At 30.4% G+C, this 27,417-nt stretch overlaps 1 pseudogene; it reads right to left on the bottom strand.

Annotated features, from left to right (window-relative positions):
* Positions 1–23,622, bottom strand: part of LOC142331042 (tyrosine-protein phosphatase 10D-like) — a 170,091-nt pseudogene extending 146,469 nt beyond the window's left edge.
* Between the last annotated feature and the right edge of the window lie 3,795 nt (positions 23,623–27,417).

Genomic DNA, 27,417 nt, shown 5'->3' with positions numbered 1-27,417 from the left:
AATACCTTCTCATTCACATACTTTTATCTCGGTTCCAAATTATTGTTTTTTTTTTTTTTGTCGACCTGTATTATTAATAGATAATATTATTTCTATAGTATATCAGATTATAACTATAATCTGTCTTAATCGTTATTATTATTATACGATTATAAACAGTATAAAACATTTATAGTACGAAAGACAACAATCAGAACTGCTTTCTCTGAATGTAATGATTGTTAATATTCGGGTAACATTTGCGGGGAATAGAGTGATAGCGATGAACCGTACTGGTCAGTAGGGTTCATTAACAGCTGTAATTCAGTGTATCGAATCGATAACCGATGTTATAAGTATCTTCTTCCGAGTACAGGAGATAATAGGAAACCGCTTCGTTTCTCAACTTTCTTAGTAAAAATCCGATGACACGAATGATTTCTATCTTCGATAACGGTAATGGCGTTCCCATTAATATTCTTTGAATATTAATGGGAACTGAAAAATGCTGGCGGTCTTTCTCGGATCCAAGCGGCTACAGCCTCCTTCAACTGTTCGTCGGTAGTGAAATGATTACCTCTGAGATCCCTCTTGAGATGAGGGAAGAAGTGAAAAATCTCACCGAGACAAATCCGGCGAGTATGGCGGATGCGGAACGGGCTCAAACTTCAGCTTGCGGAGAGCCATCAGAGCCGTCGTGCACAGATTTTACGGTAACCCAGTCGCTCGATAATATGACCTACTCGTTCTTTAGATACGCTTAACTGAATAGCGATGCGTTGCCGGGCGATTCGCCGGTCGCTTTGAAGCAAATCGTTCACCCGCTTTCGATGTTTCCAGTCGGTCACAGAAATCGGTGGTCCGCTGCAAGTTACGTCCTCAAATTTCGATTTTGCCAGATTCGCCGGTCGCTTTGAAGCAAATCGTTCACCCGCTTTCGATGTTTCTCGTCGGTCACAGAAATCGGTCGTCCGCTGCAAGTTACGTCCTCAAATTTCGATTTTGCCAGCTTTCCATTCGCGAAATTACAACGCCCACCTATTCCCATTACTCCTGTCGACAGTTTCGCTACCGTAAATCTCTTTTAAACGATGAAAAATATTCGTCGGATTCACACGTTCTGTTGTTAAAAATTCCATCGATACGCGCTGTTTTAAACAGAGGTTATTGATGTTCGCCGTACTCGATCCGTTTTAACTGCTACTGAAAACAAACGGTTAAAGGATTTCAACGCATTATCGCAAGTTTGTAAGGGAGATTTTAGCTATCGCGTGCCGCCTGGCAATACTTGATAATACCTTTTGTCTCCGTGTAACACACCGGTGTGAAAAATTTATCGACCGAGCCTCGTAAATAAGAAACAGGATAAAAATTTAATTTTTCATTTATCGTAGTATATTCGTAGAATTTAATTATTTTTCCTTTGTTCTCTGTCGTACCAAAAAGACGCGTCCTGGTAAAATTAAAATCTGATAAACACATTCTTTCCTTTTATTAAAAAAAAGTTTTTAAAATTTGATCGCTCCAATATCGTCCCCGAGGTATTTTTTTTTCTACTTGCAATATATCTACGCTTAGGAAGACATTAAAAAATCGTTGAAATATGCGATAAATAAAAAGATAGTTTTTTTTGTTATCGGGAAGGGAAGAATATAGGAACAAATTTCTTTAAGATAAGCACGTACCGCATATACTGATTTAGGCGGGATTACGTTTGCAAATTTTGAGAAAATTTCCCTCAAAGAAACAATCATTTTCATCCTCTGGAGATGCCCAAACCTTTACCGACAAATTGCCTTTTGTGTTTCTATTCTAAATATCATCAAAATCGATTTATCCGGTTCAAAATTATTAAGCTTAAAACACGCCGACACACCTAGGCGAATATAGATACGTGTGAAAAATACACACGTACGTATAAACATTACCCCTTGCCTCTTTTATTTTTTGGGGACGCTAGGTCATGACGCATCGAGAAATAAAAAAAAAACCATACCCCATTTTTTTTACATCACCATCGCGTGAATTAAATTTCCACTTACCGACGATTTAAAAAGTGTAAATCCTAGTACTTTTGGAGCTGCTACTCCACCTTCAGAGATTTTCTAAAAGATGTTAAAATTTAAACTCAAATCTATAATCGTTTTTAATTAAACGCTTATGTTCATAGTAGTCGCAAACATCTTACAAACATGACGTTACTGTCTTAATGACGTACGAATTAATTTTATTCTTGTCGACCGACTATTATGAACATAACGGTTTAATTTAAAAACGATTATCGATTAGAATCTAAATTAACATCTTTTGGAAAATCCCTGAAGATGGAGTAACAGCTCCGAAAGTACTAGGATTTACATTTTTTAAATCGTCGGTTAAGTGGAAATTTAATTTAAACAATCCTATTAATACAGACGGTACCAAACGCTATTGAAATCTGTAAAATAATTTATATACAGAGTGATTCAGGAGGATAGGGCGATACTTTGACAGCTCATTCTAGAGGCTAAAAATAAGAAAAAAGTTCATATAAATATAGGTCCGAAAACGCTTCGTTAGCGAGTTGTACAGGATGAAAGATTTCACCCGAGTTTCAGTTCCTGCGGGTAAATTAAGGCTTTCTGAAATTCTGGGAAGGTCAATTAAGGGGGCAAATTCAATTGCTTCTTACGGTTTTTGAGCTGGGAAATCGAAAAAAAATAGGTCCCAGAACTGTATCTCTCTTAGTTTCTAATATATCCCGTGTAAAACGCCAAAAATAGGGTCAAAAAACATATTTTTCTACGTTTGACATACGTAGATTTATTCTGTAGATATAAAACGTACGTTTTATTTTATTCTGTTAGATTTTTTTTACTATTATTTTCGTATTAATCTGCATAATTAATTTTAATTTTCTAATTAATGTTTTTATATTAAAATACTTTTTAACTTTTTTTGATATATTTAAAAATGTATTTTTTAAATGTAATTAATAATTTTTTCACAAAAAAACAAAAGGATTTGTAATTGACAGTTCGATTTGGTTCGCTTTAATTAAAAAAAATCTTAACTAGAATTCTACACAGAAGAATTGAGAGGAGAGTGGAAAGAAGTGTTAGGAGAAGACCGATTTGGTTTGCTTTAATTCTTATTTTCAATTAGAATTGCATTATTTAAGTGAATTTCAATGGTTTTCCGAGAAAAAGAAATTACGATTGTAAAAAAGTAATCGGGTTTATTTAACTATGTTACTTTCCAACCTGTTAACTACCATCTGTGATCGGAATTAATTAACTTTTAATTATTTTACAGTCTAGGAACTCTTTATAACCGTATTTAAAAATATATACAGTTTCATATCATTAGTAAATATCCTCGATGATTCGGGAGCTAAATTAGACGGTTCTGAAACTTCTTTAATATTTATTTCAAAAATAAAACGTTAAATTTTTCAACGAACAAAACCTATTTATATTTCATTTATTCTGTAGTAAAAAGATTACGTACATATGACAATCTGCCATCGTTTAAAACACACACACACACACAAGATTTTATTAACCTCCCCTTAGAGACTATTGAGTGCGATATTAAACTCGAAAATCGTCTTTTTTCCTTTCCTTATTTATACAAAATAAACAAACTAAGTATCACTGTATTTAATAAATCATTGTCTACTCAAATATTCCATTTTAACTAATACGATTGTTAAATTTTAAAATAAAATTTGATTACATGTCGCTTAAATAACTTTCAATATAATTTGTGGATTAAATTGTTTCATTCATTGACAGCCAAAAATTAGTTAAAAACGACGAAATGTATTTTAAAAGTACTAAATAAAATAAAATTAGGTTTTTCATGTATAATAAAGTGAATTAATAAATAAATCTACGGGTGTATATACGCGCTTACACATTCATTCGATTTGGGTATTGTAGACGGTCCGAACCGTGAAATATGGAGGTCGGCTAGATGTTATAACTTTGAAATTTAGAAATAATACTAATCATTCATTACCTCCTTGCATACCGTTCGTGGTTTCTATAATCTGCATCATAAAAGATGCGGTTCTGTTATTTTTCTTTTTGAGAAGATGACTATTATAAATTTCCTAGATCCTAACCGACTATCGAATCTGGAACTTTTAGTCTAGCAGGTAAAATGACCTCTCTAACAGCATGGAGGTCATGCATGTTACATCTAAAAAAGATTAATACTATTTTTTTTTTTTAAATCCTAATTTGATATTTAAAAAATATAGTAACACTTAATAACAAAATTGTATGTGCGCGCGCGTAGGGTCCGTATTTACATGTACTATATATTGAGCTTGATTACGTATATTAACCGATTATTATATGTATTTAAATAATATACTGAATACGCTGATTACAAATAATCGTATAAACGAAATTTGATACTGTTTTAAAAACGCCACTACAGATCGCAAAGAAAGGAATATTATTTACTTAATATTAAAAATAACGGTAAATAAATATTATTTACTGTAAGATTTGACAACATTAATTATATTAACGTTGTCAAATTATATTAGATTAATGAGTTATCGGAAAGAAAATATTACTGTCAGTTTTGTTAATTTCACTACATAGCTTTATACATTGGAAGCAGCTAATAATATAAAGCGGTATAATTTTTCATCGATGTAACACATATTTTGACACTGTTGCCAAGTTGTTTTGACGATTGTGGCGCGAACGAGGAATACACTTCAGCAGTTACGTTATCCATTCTCTATATAAAATCACAACTACACAAAGTTACGACAATTTTAATTTTTTCCCACTATATCGTTGTTTCAGAACGATATCACGTTGTCACGTGATAATAAAACGTTGTCACGTTTTTATTTTATACTGTTAGATATTTTTTTTTTACTATTATTTCCTTATTAATCTGCATTAATTAGTTTTAATGTTCGAGTTAATAGTTTTTATATTAAAATACTTTTAAACTATTATCGATATAATTAATATATTTAAAAATGTATTTTTTAAATGTATAATTAATAATTTTTTCACAAAAAAAAAACAAAAGGATTTGTAACTGACAGTTCGATTTGGTTCGCTTTAATTAAAAAAAATCTTAACTAGAATTCTACACAGAAGAATTGAGAGGAGAGTGGAAAGAAGTGTTAGGAGAAGACCGATTTGGTTTCAAGAAAAGTATAGGGACAAGGGAAGCGATTTTAGGGCTCAGATTAATAGTAGAAGGAAGATTTTAAAAAAACAAATCGACATACTTGGCATTCGATAACGTAGACTGGAATAAGATGTTCAGCATTTTAAAAAAAATAGGGTTCAAATACAGAGATAGAAGAATAATTGCTAACATGTACAGGAACCAAACAGCAACAATAACAATTGAAGAACATAAGAAAGAAGCCCTAATAAGAAAGGGAGTCCGACAAGGATGTTCCCTATCGCCGTTACTTTTTAATCTTTACATGGAACTAGCAGTTAATGATGTTAAAGAACAATTTAGATTCGGAGTAACAGTACAAGGTGAAAAGATAAAGATGCTACGATACAGGGAAAAATCGGAAAAGTAATACAATCAAAATAGGGAAGAAGGGGAAAACGGGAAAGGGGAAATAGGAAGAGGGAGAGAGATAATGGAAAGAAAAACAAGGAAAAGGAAACTGGAACGTGGTATAATTAAAATTGGGAAGGGAAAAGTTAAAGTGAGAAAGGAGATATATATATATATATATATATATATATATATATATATATATACTGAAATCTAGCGTAGTGAAGAAATTGCCGGATCTGCTAGTTAAAATTAATAAATTATTTAAAATAGATAAAGAATATTTATTTTAATAATGCGTGAGATGAAGAAAAAAAACTGTTCTTTGCTGGCGTTCGTTGTTTTGTAAACATTCCTCACTCCACCGACTACAGACAGAGTCTAGACCTTGACAGAGTCTAGTGCTTTTATAAATCTCTTACGAAATAGCAGGATTGAGTGTTATCTTATAAAACAATTAAATAAAGTCAAACATTTTTGGATTAAATTGTTTTATTCATTGAGAGCCAAGTATTAATTAAAACGACGAAATATATTTTTAAATATCTAAATAAAATAAAATTAGGATTTACATGTATAATAAAGTGAATTAATAAATATATCTACGGGTGTATGTACGCGCTACAAACTTAATATTTTTTTTTATTAATTCCTGATTTGATATTTAAAAAATATAGTAACACTTAATAACAAAATTGTATGTGCGCGCGCGTGCGGGTCCGTATTTACATGTACTATATCTTGAGCTTGATTTCGTATATAAAATAATTATTATATGTAATTAAATAATAAGTAAAAATCTCGTTATAACCCCTTTGTGTACGGTTGGCTGTTGTAGTAATACAATGTATGTCCATTTACAGTTTAAGGGAAAATTTATTCTCTTTAATAATTTATCTAATTATAAATCGGTCAAGATCGATAGTAAATTTGAAAAACAATTAAATATTAGACGACGTGAAAGAAACAGTTTGCGAACCGAATTTTAGATGTAATAATTTTTCAAAATTATAAATTTTGTCGTTTAAAATAGTCTATCGATGACGTCATTCCGGAGTGGGGAGACGATGAGAAGCATTATGTGTTGTGTAACTAAAGAAATTCATCGAGATGTTTTGTCTTGTAGTTAGTTTTTGGCGGGAATTATCGGTAGAGAGATGACTGAATACGCAGTACAATTAGTGCCTAGAGTGACCGCTGTTACCTAAGCTAATCTACGTCATCCAATTTACACCTTTTTACTGAGATATTTCTTATTACTGATTAAGGTGAGTTGTATTTATTTTTTTTAATATTATTACAATTTTTGAAACAATAATTGGCAGTGGTTTTATTCTGTGTATATATTATTCAAATTATTTATTAGATTAAAAATGTTAGAAACCAATTCACTCTCGTCTATTTTTACAAAATAAATTAATAAATTTAATAATAATAAATAAATAAATTTGTCTCTTTATAAATAAATTTATCTCTTAATAATTTATAGTTCTAAATAGCGATTAAACAATATCGAAAAACTAAACACAAGTTATATGTTAGGTTATTTGGCCATTAGTTAACAACGGAGTAAAATACATTCTATATCGTATTTAACTAAACTGATATAAGGAATGGGTATTTCGTGAGTGTTATATTAGATATATTAAGTTTGAGCACGCATATATTTTTGCTTTAATAAATTTGTAAAAATATCTATAGAAATTTATCGGCGTAGTTTTTATTTAACATATATATTTAATAATATAAGTAAGAAAGGAAAAAAACATCGGTCGTGGGTTTGTAGAAGGCAACCAATATTTTATAATATGAATTCGACACCCGGTAAGGACTCGGTATAATCATATATCTTAATAATTATGCCTACATAATATTTTAAGCAGAAATTATTCGTAAACAGTACAACGACATATATACGACAAATAGTTCATTACAAATTTTTATATTTAACATTTCCCGTGGTTTAATTTACATTTTTTTAAGATAAATTGAAAAAACATCACAAAATTGTTGAAAATGTTTAGTCGATCGTTCTTTTAGAGGAAAACTATTTTTAAAAAAGATTAACGACCTTCCTTAGATCGATCGGTTGGTAAATTAACCGACTTATACCGATAATCCTGGGATCGAATCTCGGCATCGTTCGGCATTCCTTATCGGTTATACTTCATCTAATTCATTACGTACAATAATAAACGACGCGAAATAAAGAAATTACAAAAAACTATGTGTGAGTGATTGCCGGGGGGAGGGAGAGAGAGAGAGAGAGAAAACGGAGAGAGTGTGTGAAGGGGGGAGAGAGAGAGAGAGAGAGAGAGAGAGAGAGAGAGAGAGAGAGTAAAAACATATTTTTATTATCTAGTAAAATTTGTTATAGCAAAGGTTTTCATATAACAGATTTTGAGTGAGAAAAAAAATTATATTTATATAGAAAAGTATATTTCAATATTTATATACAATTAAAATTAAAAATTGTGCGCGCGTGTGTGAGTATACAAATAAATAAATAATGTAATATATTATATTATTTATAAGAGAGAATAATATTTACTGAAACTGAAAATTACCTAAAAATTATTTAAGAATCGTTCGCTTCGGTTAGGTACAGAGACTCAATAGGGAGCTTTTGTATTCTAACATTTAGTGACCGACAGACGCTGTTGCCATTTAACCTGACTTTTTCTTCTCCCTTGCCCTGTTACCCGCCAAATTTGGCATCATCCGCTGCATTGCGTTTGACTTATTTACTTACATAGAATAAATCGGTTCCAACTAACCGGTAAGAAGATAGAAAAAAAAACAATTTTTAATTTTTACGGTAAAATTTTTTTATTTATTTTTTTTTAATTTATTAACGAATCAATATATTATAATTTTACTTTTTATTTTATATTTTATTTATATATATATATATATATATATAAAAAATTCCTAAAATATTTGAAATCGATGTTATATTCTCCATTTGACAATACAGTTTTGTTCTATTAATGAACTTATGATATTATTCGTTTTAATTACTAGTGTTAAAAACTAAAAATATCATACTTAATAACTTTTTTGTTTATTTTAATTTTTTTTATGTTGTTATAATACAGTTAGTAAAATAATGACTGATTTTATACATCCGACCTCACATATTTTATTTATCCGTAAAATTTACATAAATTATTGCTTGTTTCAAGTACTTGAATTATTAGAGATATTTACTTGCAAAAAATTCGGAAAATTTTGATTCTAATTAAATATAATCTGAAATAAATGTTTATTAAAACGTCGATTATTCGGACCTCCATATCTCAAACATTTTGCGACTTAAAAGCGATGACAAATCTAAGAGAAAAATAGTTTTTTAAATACCGAAAAAAATATCGTTTGTTGAACCAAGATTCAAATTTAAGCAAGTGTGTATTTATAACAAAGGTATTCGTTATGTAATGCGCTAGCATTTCACTTTATTACTTTTACCAGAACTTTCCATTGACGCTACTACTCTTTCCGTCGTGCGAGTTTCCTCAGCTTCATTCAGGAAATATTATTATTCCGTTTTATATTTTCGCTAGGTAAAGATTCACATTTTTCATCATCTTTTACTCATCTACTAGTTATTAAATCGTAACAAATAAAGCTAATTAACCAACCCGTTAAATTAAATAGTAATCGATTCCTCGACTGTTCCATTTTTTCTGAATTTACATCCTCGGGCAGTTCCTTCGAAAAAATAAAGATTATAGGAAAGTAATTTGGAAGTCGTAAAATTTTTATGCATTTTACTAAAAATGTATTAAAGTTTCAAAATTAATGATCGTCTCCACAATTTTATGGGGCCTTGTGCATATAATTTTTTTGGCATCTTATAAAATTATGTTTTATACACTTTTTATTATTTTGAAATTAAATAACAATTGTACTTAAATTGTATTATTTTTTTACTGTTATACCTATTCGAGATATGATTAGGCGGAAATGTGCGGTAAGGTTGAAAATTGGGCAGTGCCCGTGTGAAGTTAGGTACGGTAATTAATTGTACTAACTGCATCTTAAGTGAAAAATAATATTGCTGTCTCTTTTTCCCCATACCGAGCGTGGGAACGCACGCGCAGGTTAGGAGTATTTCAGACCGTTTTTATTGAAGAGAAATGCGGTTGTGTAAGCCTCGACATTTGTTATCTTACTCGATCTCTTAGAAGAGGTCGGGTTAAATATTTAATATTTCCTTTTTTAAATATGAATGGAGCCGACCGGATTGAGATTCAGGCGACTTCGATTGTTATTTAGTATTTTTGTTTTAATTTACAGGCTCATTGCTCAAACTTAAAATTGTTTTTTTTTTTTTTTTTTTTTTTTTTTTTAATGACAGCGAGGTAGATAAATATATTTGTACGTAAAAAATTAACGGAATCCGCATCCAGAATCTTTCGGATCTAAGTCGGTTACGTGATACATTTAGTCTGATAAATTAAAATGAATTGTTTTTTTTTCGCCGACCAGAACGGTAGTAGTAAAAAAATATGTCCTGTTGCCGTTGTAACGCGTATTATGTGTTGACTGTTTGTTAAGCATATCAATTGACCTGACAGTTCTGATGCGGTAAATTTTCTATAAAAAATACTGTTCCCGTACATTTTTTGGGTCAATAAAATCAAAAGAATGGATCCGTGATGTACAGAAAATATTTTGTTAATTTTTAAGTCTGTCGCGTAATTAAAGAATTGAGGGCGCGCGCGCGCGCACACACACAATATTTTTATTTAACTCTTCCTCGTATATATTGTTAAAACAGTGAGGGTGACGTTTCACCTGAATTCCGTTCTTTTTGTACAATAAATAATTCTGTTTTCGATTTCCGGTTAGGCTTGGCATATCTTAAATTATTATCAAAATTTATAACGTGAAAAAAGAAAAAAACATAATACAAAAAAAAAATGCGTGAATAGTAAGGGACATTTGCCGGTCTCCGTGGCGCGAGAGGTAGCGTCTCGGCCTTTTATCCGGAGGTCCCGGGTTCGAATTCCGGTCAGCGTGGCATTTTCACGCGCTACAAAATTGCCGTTTCATCTCATCCTGTGATGCAATACATAACAGTTGGCCCTGAGGAAAAGAAAAAAATTGTAGATACCTTTGTATGTTGTCAATACGAGTGAAATAAATTAATAAAAAAAAGAACAGATTATAAATATTAGTGTAATTTAGTGTGACCTTAGATATAATCGAGTTAATTACAAGTTTTACATATTCATTTTTTTACCCTTTAATGTACTATTTCATTTTAAAAATAAGTTTGTAACATTTTATCGTATAAAAAACACGTCGATATAGTTGGTAGCATGTTGGCTTTCTAAATCTACCGGTCTAGGGTTTGATTCTGGGCAAAAATTTGCTTTTGTTTAATATGTCAATGTCATCTACCGTAGGTATTACAAGGTCGAATTGTAAATAAAACTGGAAAAATTTTATCTGTTATTATGTAATATTAGAATCTTTTTTTTTTAATTCTAAAAAAAAAATTATAAATATTACGGGAGATTAATTATTATTTTAAATAAAATGTAGTAAATATAAAATAATCGACAAATCTTGATTTAATTTAATTATATCGAACGTCTATATAAGAAATAGAGATTATTAATATATTGCTGGACAGCAACACACACACATATACACCATATACTCAAGTTTACAGTTGTATTTGAATTGTATCGCGTGATCATTACTGTCCGACGGTAGCCAATCAGAACGAAGGAAGCCACCTGTGTTTTGTTCATTCCCCCCCCCCCTTACCCGTCTCACCATCGACGCATTGTCACAGTGATAGTTGTCAGTTGTCTTTACTTGTTACGTCATCCCAAAAAAATTAAATAAAAAAAGAATTACCTCTAATATTCGTCTTAGCTAAAGTCCTCTGTCGGCGTATAAACTAAACAATTTTATAAATTATCTTATTATTTTATCATTGATCATTGACTATTTTTTTTTTTTTGTTACAATTTTTCCTTTTTAATTTTTATTAAAATACCAGCAGACCCGGCAATGCTTCGCTATTGCTATATATATATAGAGAGAGAGAGAGAGAAAGAGAGAGAGTTTAAATGAACACAATTGAAAATTTCATAAAAAATTAAAAATCTGAACTTCACAAATTTTACCTTTCACTTATTCTCCTTCCCCTTTTCCCTTTCCAACTTCTCCCTTTCGCTCTTCTCCCTCATCGCTCACCCAGTTTCCTTTTTAGCCTTTCCCATTTTCCCCTCTTCTCTTTCCACCTTTTCCCCGTTTTTCATTTTCCCCTTTTTCCGCGCGTAAATCGGTCCATTAGTTGTTTGGTCTTTAGCGGACACACATACGAACAAGCCATTTATATATATATATATATATATATATATATATATATATATATATATATATATATATATATAGAATAAAAAAGTTTATTTGTATATTTGTTTGTTTCGTAAATATGTCGACACCGACCCCACCCGCTAGGTGGGGTCAAAACACAACATAGCAAACAAAAAACATAAGAAACAATCAATTTTACCCCTTATATAACGCCTTAAAAATTTCAGTATGACTTATTTCACAGGGGAACTGAAATCCGAGCGAAATCTTCGCTAGCCGTAACTTTACAAACAAGCGTTTTCGGACATACGTTTGTAGGTGAACTTTTTCCTTTATTTCAAGATCTAGAATCGGTTCCCAAATTATTTCCCTTTCCTCCTAAATCACCCTGTATTTACGATAAATAAAATAGAACTGATAGTTACCGTTTATTTAATGTTCCATTTCGGACAAACCTCAAATCATGTGACTTTTTATTAATACAAAAGTGCACGTTAAAACAATCGCACGCGCGCGAATAGAAATTTGATATCGCATATCACTAAATATTTAAAATTAAATAAGTAAAACGAATGAAAAATGCAACAACGGGAAAATAACTTCTCCCCCTGTTACACTGAAAGTCGTGGGTTGAATTCCCGCCTAGTTATGGTAAATGTATAACAAAACAATCAAAACGTAATTATAGCTGAACCGACTTAAAAGTGAAAAATAAAATTAATTATTACTCTATTTCCGTAGCTGAGCGGTAGCGTCTCGGCCTTTCGTTCAGAGTACCGGGTTCTAATCCCGGCCAGATACAACAATAACAATTTCCGAAAAAACTTATAAGATGATCATTAGAGAGAATTTATCTTAAAAAATAAAAAAAAACGTAAAAAGTGGTCCATTTTGTTAATAAATAAATAATTCAAAATGCATAAAAAAATAGTTTCTTAATACACGTTTTAATTTTAGTTCATTTTTACTTCCTTGTACGAAGTAAGAAAGTATTGTGATCGCGAAAAATTTCGATATTCAAATTTCAACTGAAATATCCATTTTTACCATCCCTGAATCCAATTTGACTACTTTGGGCGTGACGTCTGTACATACGTATGTACTTAAGTACTTGGCATAAGTCAAAAAAGATTAGCCGTAGGACGTTAAAATTTTGTGTTTAGGACTGTTATAACATCTCGTTGTGCACCTCCCCTTTTGATTGCAATCCACTGTACCAAAAGTGTCCAAAAAAGACCAAAATCTAGTTTCTAACTGCAGTAATAAGCCCACATTGAAAGGATTTCAACGATATATCGTAAATGGTATTTATTTTCATTTGTTCCAGTTATAGCCAAATAAAATTTAATTAATGAAATATTTGAAAGAGGAAAGGACATCGGTTAAAATCTCCTTTTTCATCTACATTTTTTTAATTTTTTTTTTTAATTTAAATATATTGATTTATTAATAATTATTAACCTTTCATTATAAAAAAAAATACGATGAATAATAATTCAATAACAAACAAAAAAAAAAGAAAAAATATCTACAATTACTAATCAGATAAAATTTTACGTATTTACATTTAAAAAAAAGTGTAAGTGTAATTTAATAGGCGTACAAAAAATCATGTGTTGTCAACATCAGATTCTATGTAGTTAAAAATTAATAATATTTTTACATTAATCATAAATTTTTAATTATTATTTTTTTAATCATTTAATGGTATTAAATTGTAAATTTATTACAATTTTTATACTCATTCATTAAAACAACATTAATTTTATCTTGTGGTTTATGTTCAGCCCAAATAAAAAGATTGGTTATTAATGTTTAAAGAGCATTATTATTTAAAATTTCCTTTTAATTTCATGGAACAAGGATTATTTTTTTTGCACTGTGAGTATGAGTGCGTGTTTGTGTGTATGTAATATATATATGAAATAAGAGAAATACATTTATCTGACAAATATTCGCACCAGTGAATTTTATACGTGTTTATTCTCTCAAAGAATCGGACTTATAAAACATATAACAGTATGAACGCATCAGGAACGAATGGTAACATAACACACGCGCACGCACACACACACACACACACACACACACACACACACACACACACACATATATATATATATATATATATATATATATATATATATATATATATATATATATATATATATATATATATAACCAAACAAACTGTTTGGTTTACTTGTGTTTCCCGTCACGATCTTCAGTAGTTTTTAATGGGCGTTCATTATGAATGACTTACATCATGTTTTTATATGTGTGTGTATATATAACAAGTATTATTGAAATCTGATACCAACTGACTGAAATGTGCTGCGGCTCCATCGTGGTGAAACCACATATTTCCTCTTAATTGGAGAGTTTAAAAAAAAAATATGATAATTTTCTCCATTTAAACGATTTGTTAGAATGAAAGAAATTTAAATCCAAAGTATATGCACATTAGAATATTTTACACGTGATTAAAAATCTGTTAAGAGAATTTGTAAACAAATTATTTTGAATACTGTGTACTTACAAGTATATAATTTGTGTAAACTTCTTTTTTAAATTACTGTATAAAAACTCATATTGGATAGCACACAGATCTGATTAATTCACCACAAATCAGTTTTTTAATAGCTGATTCTCAAAGTCAAAGGTTATGAGATTCAAAGCCTAGTAAAAGTTAGCTACTTTTATATGAAATTGAGTACTAGACAGTATATGCCAGAATACTTTATGGTTGAAATTCAATTTACCACAGGTCTCGGGAATTGTCAGCCTAAGTCACCTCATTTACATATCATACGTATCATTGGGTCATGGAGGGTTACTTATTATTTACTCGTTGAACATATTGTAATGTACATTTTAAGAGAAAAGAGTAAATTATACATTAGAATATATTTAAGAATTGCATTATAATAGGAAATGTACGTTACATAGACTATATTTATACTTAAAGTGTAAGTTAAGAAAATATTAAAAGCTTAGTACAAGATTTTTTTAAAATGAACAGTTACACTAAAATATTTTACAAGATTTACAAATATAACTAAAATGAAATGTGGATGACAGTATAGAAAAAGTTATTTTATGTACTAATATTTATTTGTAAGAAACATTTCATCTAGTATTACTAATTGTAATCAACATGTGGATAAATAAAGGTTATTTATATATAAAACACACACACACAAATATATATATATATATAAAAACTAGGTAATTTGCTGCATTGAACTTTTGTCAAAACCCAATTGATTTTGTACTTACCTTACATACAAGTTATGTAATAAGTAATACTACTCTTAAACATATTCCTGAATACCTGAATAATATTTCACATTATAATAAATATAATAATACCAATTTATAATGTTTCAAACGAAAGCAAGATTTAATAAAACGTACAGTAATGTTTTGACAGACCAACAAGCGTTTAGGAAGGTTAAATTCTTCAAACCGGCGTTCGTTAATTTCCGCGTACATTCGTTCAAGCCCGAAGCTGTCTACATACATCTGTTTTTACATCATGTGTTTAACTCTGGGTCGGTTACTCGAGATATATTTACCGACTGACTACCTTTTTATAAAATAACATTATAAAACGGATTTTTTTAAGATTTATGCATTACTATCACAGATAAAATTTCTTTCTTTTTTATTTTTATTTATTTAAATTACTTATTTTTTTATTTCATGAATTAATTTACTACGACGATTTATAGAGAAGCTTATGTATAGGAATATGGAAATGGAATTTAGTAGCGTATAAAAAATGCCATGCCTGACGGGAATTCGAACCCGGGATCTCCGGATAAAAAACCGAGATGCTACCACTCCACCACGGAAATCGACGGGTAAATATATATTTTTAAATTATATAAATAATTAAAATATTATTATTATTATTATTATTATTATTACTTCGTTTAATTAACTTAGAGAGGAACGTACTTCAGTATGATGTAAATGCACTTCAAGGTACCTTAAATAAAATTTCACGTAAACCCACATAATACATACACAAAAGATTTTATTAACCCTCCCCTTTGAGATTAATGAGTGCGATGTAACACTCGAAAACCGTCTTTATTCCGTTGGTTCACAAACGATAACTTAACTACCTATCATTGTATTTACTAAATTAGTGTCTACTCAAATATTCCTTATTTACAGATGTTTGTTACGTAAGTAAACTAGAAAATCCAAAAATAATACGATTTTAAATTATAATTTTCAATTAATATTAAATAATCAGATGTTTCACGAACATCTATTACATATACACGTATGTAATACCTATTAAATTAAATTTACACATTTTAAAAGGTATGTAGAATTTTATTTCGCTAATAATTTTTTCATTTTTTTTTTATTATCATTGAATTATTATGTATTGTAATTTTGTTTTAGAATCACTGGTTAATAATTATTAAATCAGTATATTTAAATTTTAAAATAATAGTTGAAAAAAAATAATAAAAGGAGATGAAGTCCGATTCAAACCGAGGTGTCTTCCCTTTAAAGATCAAAATATTTTATATTTTTACGTCACGCCGAAACTAGTCAAAATGGATTCAGGGATGGTCAAAATGTATATTTTCATTTAAATCTGGTAACCGAAACGTATCGCAATCACAATTAAAATAAGAAAAAATAATTTAATATTAGACAACGTATAATGTAAAAAAAAAATTGATTGTGAATGAAACTAAATTGATGGTCTGTAAACTAAATTTTAGATGGAATAATTTTTCATTATATTTTTTTTTGTTTAAAAGTAGGGTAGTTGGAAGATGTTATCGGTGAAGATCGTTGCCGTACTGAGATGAAGCAGAGAAAAGTGAATATAGCGAAAAAATTGATGAAATCCGACAACACTGTTGTCGGGAAGTCATGGTATATTACGCAATGCTTCCAGGGAAGTGTTGCTAACCTAATCTATTCGTAACCATCCAATTTACATATTTTTATCGAGATATTTATTATAACTGATTAAGGTGAGTTTATATATATTTTTAATATAATTACAATTTTTGAAACGATAATTTGTATCCTTTGTTTGTATTATTCAAATAAAATATGACTAAATTAAACGATCTTTTTAATAGAAATTCTTTCGTAAAAAGGTTAGAATTATTGAAAAGACACGTACTGTAAATGAACAGCTAAGTTAAATAAAATTTCAGACACCGAAGATTTTATTAAGTGCGATATTACACCCACATAAACACGATAAAAAAACTACATGTCATTGTAATTACTAAATTAGTGTCTACTCAAATATTCCATTTTTTAAATATTTATTAGATTAAAAATGTTAGAAATCAGTTTACACTCGTTTATTTTTACAAAATAAATTATCGACTCCTAAATAGCTTACCGTTTATTACACGAAGATTAATTTTTACTTGAAAATATTCGGAACGAGCGTTAAAATATTTTAAATTCTATTCGTAACATTTAAAAAATATTTACCGATAATCTTTTAATTTAATTTTCCTTTTAAAGTGTATTATAAGGCATAAAAAAATCGGTTTAGTAGGTCGACTGGATCAAACAACCTGCTAACATGTCGAAGGTTCTGGTTTGATTCCAGGCACGAATTTAGCGATTCTTATCAGCCGTGATTCATCTAGTTAATTATGTGTTTAAGAAGGAATAAAAATCTGAGGTTAAAAAAAAAAAAATCTTGAGATTATCCAGGATAAACTAATTGTGTCTTCAAATAACTTACATAATGGTGTAAATTAAATGTAAATCCAACAATTAATATGTAGACTGAAATTTTTCGTTACGATTTTTTAAATGAATCTAAGAGAAAAAATAAATCACATTAGTAGTCGGGTTCTATAACAATCGTCTGATGTACTAAAGGTCCTGTGTTCGATTCTGAACTTGGGTTCGGTATTTTTATGCGATTACCATTTCATTTCATTCATTACATACAATAATAAACGACGCGAAATAAAAAAATTACAAAAAACTATGTTTCTTTGGCTGATCAAAGGAGCACTGAAATTAAAAAAAAATGTAATTAACAATTTAACGATGTACTTGTATTTTCGAAATAAAATTCTATACGCGTAATTTTTTATTACTAAAAACGACGTAGCGCTTTTCTTTTTAGTTCATCCGCTTTTCTAGAACTACCCTGGCAAAAGAGCTTGAAAACCTTTTGAAGATTCTTGGAACGCCGTCTAGCTGCCTACCCGTGCGATTGGAATGCGATAAGCAAGTGTTGCATTTCTGGCTTAAGAAAAATCCCCAATAATCGGTTATTTTTATTAATCCTTAAGCTTAATGTCAGTAGCCATCCCCCAGTTTATGAAAAAGATACGAAAATCTTTGTACGGAATTGTGCGCTTCACAGTTCCAGCGGCGTTGTGTTTAGCTGTTGTGCGCATGCGCACATAGGAAACTGCCAGGAAGAGAAAGCACTGTCGCTTCCGCAGAGCCCACCCTGGCGTGCCGGCGGAAAATAGTTTTCTTTTACGCCACGTGTTTACGGAAACTTCCTTTTTCGTTCGCTTCTCTAATTCGATCATCTGCGGAAGGAATACGAAAGTGTTTATTTGTCTTTTCAGTAGCGATCAGAAGACTGCTGAAAGCAAGGACTCTTTGATCGCCAAATCAGAAGAGCTAAAGAGAAGGTAATTAGTAAAAACTAATAACGTATTTGTTTCTGCGTACATAGAAATTGAAATTAACCGCCGTTGGAGTATAGTGTTTTTAAGCGGAGATTTTATCGCCTAATATTACTAAAAAAATATTATCTGTTGGCATTTTATTATTTATTCGATTAAACCGAATAGGCCTTTTAAGCGTAATGTGCTTAGAAACGGTGTGCCGTATTCTTGAATCTAATAAAGTGTAGAATTAGATTATTATCCTGCTTTCTGCTATAGATTCATTCTTGTTTTCGGTTCTTTTATTTTACAGAAAACTTTAACCGCGGCCTTGAAAAGGCTAAGAAAATCAACCTCGTTAAATTTAGCTACGAACCGCTACCGTTCATGTCTGTTTCTAACCAAACGACACGATTTCAGCGATGAAGAATTCCAGAAACCGGGTATCTCTCGATCGGATGGACCGATTTGGATGAAATCGGCACGATGATTTTTTGTACGTGACGGCGATTAATTTGTCACGATAGGTGTAGCAGGCAAGGAGATATGGACCTTAAGGTCCTGTATCTCAAAATTTTATTCAAAGGGCAGAAATGTTTCCCAGCGAACATATTTTCCGGTATTATTCAATCCCCTATAAAGGGATAAAAATATCCTTTTTTCGGTTTCTCGCGCGGTTGGCGAATGGACCTGTTGGTCTGCCTAAATTATATTTGAACTTTATTTCGACGAAATAGACTTTTGCGTTATCAGTCGAGAAATGTTAATCGCTGAAATTACTTAATTTTTCATATTTACTTATAATTCTAACGTTACATATTTGTTTAACTGTTTACGCCGTATCAAAACAGTACATACTGAGAATATTATTAAGCGACGTCAGGAACTGGGTGGAGCGAAAGCACGGGAACACAGGCTACGAATTTACCCGGCTCCTGTCTGGACATAGATGTTTTCGGGAGTCGTCGCTCCTCGATCACCCCCTGGGGACGCCTTCCGGTCATACGGATTCGGATAGTAGAGTGCCTGTGTGATCATGCAGGGACTGTACATATCATATGGCTTAGATCCGGGCCCGGCAGGATAGGGGGGCAGGATTTTTAGCGGGGGAAAACCCCGCACTGCCGTCAGTGCTGGCCTGACGGCGGCTGGCAGAGATTTTTCCTCCCCCTACGGAAAGAGAAAAAAAAATGAATATTATTAAAAATACTGGTATCAACATTTTATTTTTATTAAATTTCAACTCTACCCGTATTCTATTTTCCCATTTTTGACAGCTGTTTTTAAACGCTGTACAGAGAAGTGAATACAGTATAAAAAATTAATGAAACTTATGGTAAAATCCAATATAAGTTACGTAAATTAGCGAGCGATTTAATAAATAAACCTCGAAAATGAGAAAACTATTTCACAAGAACACAATATTTTTTTTACATTTGTTAAATATAAAAAGCATACAAATGCTGCATAATAAATATGTACAACTTTATCCCGGTTTCAAAATCGCCACAATAAACACTTAAATTACTTATATACGCTATTACTATCTCGTATCAGACATATATATATATATATATAGGTTATCCACGTTAAAAATGTACATTTATTCCTACTGTGGAATTTTTAATCCCCATAATAATACTAGAAAGGCAACAACATTTTTAAGAAATTATATGCATAATAACTTTTAAAATACGAGTAATACATAATTTCTTATTTTTTACCGTATTTTACGATAATTTATTCAGTTAACGTAGTTTCTTAAAATTTTTGGAACTCTGCTTCAGATCGTGCTTAAAACATAATTAACGTTTCCTTAATTATTCCGTTATATTAAATAAACGGATGTAGAAAGTTTAAACATTTTAAAAGATTTATTACGTTTTTTAACGGGATTTAAAAAACATTCAGTAGAATAAATCCAAAATACATCCGTAGATCGATTAACTCATTCCAATCAGGAAAAGGAAAGGTGATATCGTTTTGATAATAACCGTAAATTAAAAGAAGTAGTCCATCTTTGAGTTAATGGAGTTTTTATTTCTGTAAACTACAGGTACGTAAAACTGATAGGCGACGGTCGTAAACGCATCAAACAAATATCACACCTTTATAAAACAATGCAAGCAAAACCGACATCAAAATCCGTTCAGCACGCAACACCCGGTCGGTTTACCGAAAACTATTTGGATGGATTTCAATTAAACAACAGATTTTTCTTTGAAATTACGAACGGAAACGTATTCCTTATAAAATTATGATCATTTCCGTCTTCATTTTCTCAGTTTATCCACCATCCTGTCATATTAGTAACGTTTTCATCGGTTTATTATCGTCTGCGAGTAAAGAGTAATTTTATTTGCAATTATTTCTAAATTCGGAAAAAAAAATTAGGTTTGAATTACGGACAAAATTAATAGGATAGCTGCCGTAATTACAATGAAGTTAAAGTTAAAATAGAAAGTAATTGTAATGTTTACAAGCCGTAATTTTAACGATAAATATTGTTCGAGCTGGTTGTAAGTAATAGTTTAGATGAAAAATTAGATATTATTTGTAAATTACCCGTCAAGATTGCGATTATTATTTTAAGATAGGTAAATCGGATTCATATTTTAAGTTTTTTTGTTATTTTTGCGTAATAAAATAAATTTTATATCCATTGAAATGTTATTTTTTGAAAAATGCTTAGTAAATTTTTGGAAGGCGTAATTTGTTTTTATCTATTTCAAGAAAAATTGCCCGTAATAACGAATAAATTTGAGCGGTGCAAAAAAGTAGATTTCTTTGCTTGCGAATTCCGAGTTTTTATAAAATGTTTATAGCGCCTTAGAAATTAAAGAAATCTGCATATCAAACGGAAATATTTATAAAACAATCGAACTTTATGTTTCAACCTGGCTCGGATCTTTTAATCTTATTAACATTTTCCGTTGAAAATACATTTTTTTTAAAATAATAATAAACGTTCTTCTGGTAGCGAGTGATCTTTATTTAAATATTCTACATTACATTACACAATTAACGATTACTAAAATTACAAGCGATAACAAAATTCTAATAGATATTTCACTAGTAATAATTTTTTTTTCTTTTTAACAGGTGACAAATTAATTTTATCTAAATCTAATGTTTTTAAACTTATATAAAATTCTGTGCGTCGAGACTAATCAAAACTTAGTTCATTATATAATTTTGGATGCCCGCGACTTTTATCGCATACTGTGGGTTATTTATTTATATAATTTTACCGTTATTAGGATCGATAAGATATATTCCTTAAAGTGTTTTAGTTATTTTTTACTTATAATTTACAACTTTTATTTTTACGTAAAAGGAAGTATTGTAATCGCGAATAATTTCGGTTTTCAGATTTCAACGGAAATATCCATTTTCACTTGTTTTTGCGTGACGTCTGTACATATGTAAGTGCGTACGTAATTACCTCGCGTAGCTCAAAAACGATTAGCCGTAGAATGTTGGAATTTTGGATTTAAAACTGTTGTAAAACATTTAGTTGTCCACCTCCCCTTTTGATTACAATCGGATGAACCAAAAGCGTCCAAAAAAAAGCCAAAATTTAAAAAAATTAGATTTTGAACTTTTTCTTAACTGAAGTAATAAGCTCTGATCGAGAGGTTTTCTACGATATATCGTAAGCGGTACTTGTTTTCATCGGTTCCAGAGTTATAGCCCCCAATAAAATTTTAATTAATGAAAGAAAGCGACCCCACGCTCTGTGGATAAGATTACCCTTTGCGGGCCCAGTTAAGGGTTACATTAAAAAGTTGATTATATATTTAATAATGTGTACATCACGCGAATTTATTTTATTTGTTTTTCCGATTTACATTTAAATTACGGGTTCGTTTATTAACTTCATGTAGTTTTTAACTCTTAAGTAATTAACCGTTTAAAACAATATCTTTTTCACGTGTAAAGAAGGATATATTTTAGGTAAGAGGGCCGTATTAAAACCACGTGTTTTCGCGTCCCTCAGTTTTCTGTTTTTATTAAATATTTATTAATTAAATATTTACTCGATTAGTATTAGGACATAGAGTATATTTCTGAGAACATTTTCAAGTGATTTGATCAATTTTAGGACGATTCTGTGATTTATTGTAGAATTTTACGGTTTTTAATTTTAATATTAATTTTTAATAGCCATTTAAATGTTTATAATAAATGACGTATAGCTACTTCGATGACGCCATCTTTCTCGTTAAGTGTGTGTGTGTGTGTGCTGCCAGGCCAGCTGCGCTTCCCTACTCTGTTGCTATTGGTGCAGAGGGAACACGTGATGCGCCATGCTGCTCTGCGCATCTCAGTCACTGCTATGTAGTTAGTGCAAGAATTATATAAAAATAAAAAACCTAGACTTTAACGTAATATCTGTTAGAATTACTACTATTCCAGGAATACGCTTGCATATGCTAAATACTAACTCCTCCTTCACCCAAAAATACCCGGGAGCTGCTGATTACAATACAATACATAAATACGAGCCTTATAAAAATTTAATTCGCTAACGTCTAAAAATCTGGATTCCTGCAACTCTTTCTTGCGTACAGTAGTGGGTTATTTCTATATAAAATTTTACTATTATTGGGGTCGATGAGATACGTTCCTATTCCTTAAAGTCTTTTCGTTATCGTTTCCTGATGGTCTGATCGGGTAGCGGTTACGTAAGATAAAAGAAAAACATAATAAATCGCATAAACGCTATTTAAAGTTTGTTAAATTTATAATTATATACCAGAATCGCAAGAAGAGTTTACGCGCCAACTATAATAAAGGAAAACAATACGGTAAATAACCTTTACGCTACAAGAACAGAAGACTAAACAGAAAATATTACAGTCTGCATCGAATACACAATACATTCGCAAATACAAAAATAATAAAATCTAATTTTACCTTTTTTTTATTATATTCCGGCAATCCAGAAACAGCCGCGAACCGTAAGTAAGAATTAAATAAAATATTTATATAACGTAAATCTTGTAAAGAGCTTAGCGCGATGATTTATCGATAACAAAAGATTTACACTCCACAACCGATGTTTATGTACTCGCCTCACGAACATTAATGCTCGATAGATTGGTAACATCGACTTCCCCACCAATTATTACTATTAATAATAGTCTTGCGTGTGTAATTCGTTGGTAAGTTCACATTTGTTGACAAATTCTAGCCGGTATTGCGAAATCGACAAAACTACTGGCGACGTTGCTGTCTGCGACCTTGACCACATACTTAATAATTTTTATTTTTTCCTTTTGCGGCACACTTGACAAAAAATACTGCATCTCTGTTATATCCGTTTAATTAATTTTTCATTAACATCTAAAGAAACATATTTACAATTCTTATTTGTATCGCTAGATTAAATAATAAAATCTTCATAATTTATTTCTCGATCGATATTATTTCAAATGAACATAAATATTTCCATTACTTTTTGTTAGCACTAGACTAGATAGGGAATCTTGGAGAGCTGCATCAAACCCGTCAAATGACTGAAGACAAAAAAAAACTTGTTTTTCCTTATTCTAATTTTTGTCGATACTATTCCAGTCGCATAAAATATCAGTTATATATTATTCATACAGTCGATTATCCTACTCTCTTAGCCCTCCTTTTTCTAAATAAGATACATCCCATATATCGTTTATTTTTTGAATTTTTAGAACTCAAAATCGTATTTTGAAATTTTAAAAACTAACTGAGATTATTAATTTTCCCTACTCCATACCCTGATGTTAGAATATTCCTGATCTGTGCTTTTCCCCTTATCGACCTAGTATCTATTAACTCTCTCTCCTGATCGAGCGATTTTTCATCCGCGTGTTTGTTACCGATGTACTGAAGCTTCATTTCTTCAAAATTTTCTGTTAGTTTTCGTTGCGGTACATCATTATGGCCGATAATGATATTTTTCTGTCGATTATCGTTTCACCTTGGACGATCTTAACTTTGCCGTTCTTCATTTTTCTATTAATTTTATTTCAAAATATCTATATACAGTACATCGCCCATAAATTTTTAAGTATAATATAACGAATTATATGAAATCAAAGAGCGATTAAACGATCGCCAACAAAAAACAAATAAACGAAATGACGATCAGCTCCGACTTGGCAAGAATATTGTGCGACAATATCAGAAGAGTAATGAACTAAAAGATACAAATTTTTTGCACCTTATTAAAGATCGGGCATGCATGTCTCAGTGTATATGTTGTTGTTCTTATGAGGGTCTATTTTTCAGTCAGTCTGTAATTAACTTTAATGTAGATAAAATTAAACAGAAATTAAAGTAGAAAATCCAAAAATAATACGATTATAAATTATAATTTTCAATTAATATTAAATAATCAGACACTTCACCAAATCTATTAGATATACACGTTTTTAAAATTCCATAAAATTTTATTTCACTAATAACTTCTGATTTTTTTTCATATATATATATATATATATATATATTATTGAATTACGTTATGAAGTGTGATTGGAATCGATGAGCCTTCCCTTTAAGATCCAAACATTTCATAAATTAAAATATTATTTTAATTTCGATCGCAATCGAAAAGTGTGGTCCACAATTAATGTTACAACAGCCCTAATCTAAAAATTCAACATCCTACGGCTAATCGTAGGATTCGTTATAAATACCGAACATTTTCGGGTAACCCATCTTTTTCTTTCTTTTTCCTGTTTAGCCTCCGGGAATTACCGTCCAGGCATTACTTCAGAGAGATATGTATCTGTAAATGAGGTATTTGTACAGTCTCAATTCGACCGTTCCTGAGATGCGTGGTTAATTGAAATTCAACCGCCAAAGAACACCGGTATCCACGATCTAGTATTCAAATCCGTATAAAAGTAACTGATTTTACTAGGACTTGAACGCTGGAACTCTCGACTTCCAAATCGGCTGATTTAGGAAGACGCGTTCACCACTAGACCGATTCGGTGGGTTAGTAAACATCACTGCGTTGTGATGTTAGTGTCCATGTCTGGTTCTTCGAACGTAAAAATTATAATTAATCTTAACGTCAAGCCTATCTAGGAAATATATTTAATGTAAATATAGTCTTATGAAAGCAAACAATACGAGGTGTATTTTCTCCTCCTTTTAGTTAATTAGTTATAAAGGAGGTAAACTCCTAACTCAAAATTTGTGTTAAGATTAACCTTCTCGGCCGTCCCTCTACCGAAGATTTATGACTTATTGTTAAATCGTCATAGCTATTACGATAATAAAGGAATTACTTAAAACCGATTACGGTCACACATTACTGACATCAGATATTCTTTATTTCTCTGTTATAACATCCATAGAAATGTAGTCCCTACTCCAAATTATAGAACGTAGGAAACCCCCTTAGTTCTTTTGCTTTTCTTAACCGCCTATTAATAATCTGCCTCAAAATGTTATCGTTAATTTTAACCCTCTTCGCAGAATTTTCTGTAAAAAAAATAATCTGACGAGTAAGAAAAATCACCTAAATGTATCGATTAAAATTTATTTCATTCCTTTTTCATCAAAATGAAAGACTTTCAAGAAACAAATGTATCCCGTGTGCTCTTTATTTTGCGCTCGTAAGTAACAAACATCTTTACCGTTGTACGATCAATTCTAATTTATCCTTGTATTTTTATTTAACATCACACTATTCGGTAGTCACTTATTCTAAAGAAAAAAAAAAACAAAATTACCTGTATTTTATCGAATCGGGCTATAGAACAGTTTACTTGTTCTTTGGAGTACAAGAAAGGAGTTAATTATTTTTCTGCTGTTGTTCTTAATAAGATCTAGTTAAATCTTTTTCACCGTTAATTTAATTAAAATATTCTCTTTTACAGAAAAAAATAATATTCCGTTTTCAATGATTTTTTAATTCGTTTTTTTCATCGCTGTGTAATATGCGCTCAATGCCTTTTAGCTGTTTATTTTTTTGAATTTTATTTAATCTACCGATCATCGATGCAGATATTTAATATTTCTAAGAACTAATATAGACTCACCGCATCCGATTTTATTTTATATGTCGCTCTAATTAAAGTTTTACCTCTATTTTCTTTGATTTATGCGGTATTATAAGAGTTATTTTTTTATCGATGTATTTTTGATCGATATTAATTGTATAATGCATTATCAGTGCAAAATATTTGTAGATTTAATACAGGTCTGTTGTCCTGTCACCGTCTGAAATAATTTTACCGTCTAGACGAAAACAACTTTATACTTAATTACATCGGGATAGGAACAGAACTTCTTAGGCGCACTCTTTGATTTTACATAATCGGTGTTATGCTAAATATATGCTGTAATTTTTTTCTCAAAAACAACCGCTTTAATGTAATTTAGTTAATTAGCGAATTCTTCGTTAAATACTAGCTAAAATAAAAAATGATAACTAATTGAAAACTTCAAGTTAATTTCTAGCGATTTCAATTTATAAATTTCTTCTGTGTGAAATGAAGCGCGTCAAAACAGAGGTACTGGAATTTCTGATGAAAGATGCTATATTTCATCGGAAATTAAATACTATAGATTAAATAATATAGATTATCTATGTAGATTATTTGTAAATTCATTTCTACATTAAATAAATCGTGACCGATTATTTTTTCTATTATATTTCATTAAACTAAAAGACCCGTCCCCTATATCTCCCAAATTTTGAAAAATTTGTTACTATGTCGATAAGAAGATTATTCCGCTATTTGTTTTGTACTTATTATTCTGGTGAATTTACTACGTCGATACTACTCTCGATTCTACTTTCAAGATTTTATTATTTTTTTAGTCGATAAATTAATTAGCTATATAAGCGTGAAAATAAACGATTGAAATTTTATACGAAAAAAAATCGATCCTGACCGGAATTTGAATTCAGTACTTTCCAAAC

This window comes from Lycorma delicatula, chromosome 10 (assembly GCF_047948215.1).
Source record: "Lycorma delicatula isolate Av1 chromosome 10, ASM4794821v1, whole genome shotgun sequence".
Classification (NCBI taxonomy): domain Eukaryota; kingdom Metazoa; phylum Arthropoda; class Insecta; order Hemiptera; family Fulgoridae; genus Lycorma; species Lycorma delicatula.
The sequence above is the reverse complement of the archived record's forward strand: the minus strand, read 5'-3'. Positions and strand labels throughout refer to the sequence as shown.